This window comes from Crocuta crocuta, unplaced genomic scaffold (genome assembly GCF_008692635.1).
Source record: "Crocuta crocuta isolate KB4526 unplaced genomic scaffold, BGI_CrCroc_1.0 scaffold343, whole genome shotgun sequence".
Taxonomy (NCBI): domain Eukaryota; kingdom Metazoa; phylum Chordata; class Mammalia; order Carnivora; family Hyaenidae; genus Crocuta; species Crocuta crocuta.
In genome coordinates this window covers 2,958,117-2,959,147 of record NW_027532679.1, presented here as the reverse complement: position 1 = coordinate 2,959,147, position 1,031 = coordinate 2,958,117, and positions in this window count along the sequence as shown.

The window sequence follows — 1,031 nt, the reverse complement described above, 5'->3', positions numbered from 1 at the left end:
CCAAGAGAAAAAAAGGAACTGAAGACTAAAATCTTAAACATAACCAAAGAACTTGAGTAAAAGACCCTTTTAGGCTTTAATTCCTACTGTCAAAATGGATCCAATAATCCTAATATGGCCCCTCATAGAGTATTTGAAATGCAAAAGTGTTGCTGGAAAAGTACACATCTATTAAAATGGCTAAAATCAAAACAACGGACAATACTAAGTCCTGCCAAGGATGTGGAGCAACTGGGACTCTCATCTATTGCTGGTGGGAATGCAAAACCATACAACCATATTTTTTTTGTTGTTTCTTATGAAGTGATAACATATATTTAACCACAAGACCTAGCAAGTTCACTCTTAGTTTTTACTCTAGAGAAATGAAACCATACATTCAAATAAAACTTGAATATTTATAGTGATTTTATGCATAATTATCAAAAACTGGAAACACCCAATGTCCTTCAACTGGTGAATTACCAAACTAACTATGGTTCTTCCACACAATGGAACATTACTGAACATAAAAAGGTGAGAACTATTGACACATGCAACAGCAGGGATGAACCTTAAATACATTAAGCTGAATGAAATGAACCAGACTCAAAAAGCTAAATTCCGTATGGTTCTATTTATGTGGCATTTTGGAAAAGGCAATGCTACAGGGACAGAAAGCCAATCAGTGATTGCTGGTAGTTGGGAGTGACAGGAAGCAGGAGTGAAGTTTTGGGGGTGATCCTAATTGTCGAAGTGGTTATTCAAATTGTATGCATTTGCCAAAATTCATAGTCATGTACACTTAAAAAATAGAGAATTAGTCATGTACACTAAAAAAAGAGCTACTTGCTGGAAAAATGATTTACAAAGCAAAGTTATTACTGGGCCATCGTTATTCCCATACTATTCCCATAGTAAGGGCAAGTGAAGAAAATTCTCCTAAGAGCAACTTGGAAGTGTGCTGAACCAGAATGAAATAATAATAATAATTAATTATTTAATTTATAATTTATTTAATTACATATTTATTGTGCCTTTTAAATGCTGAT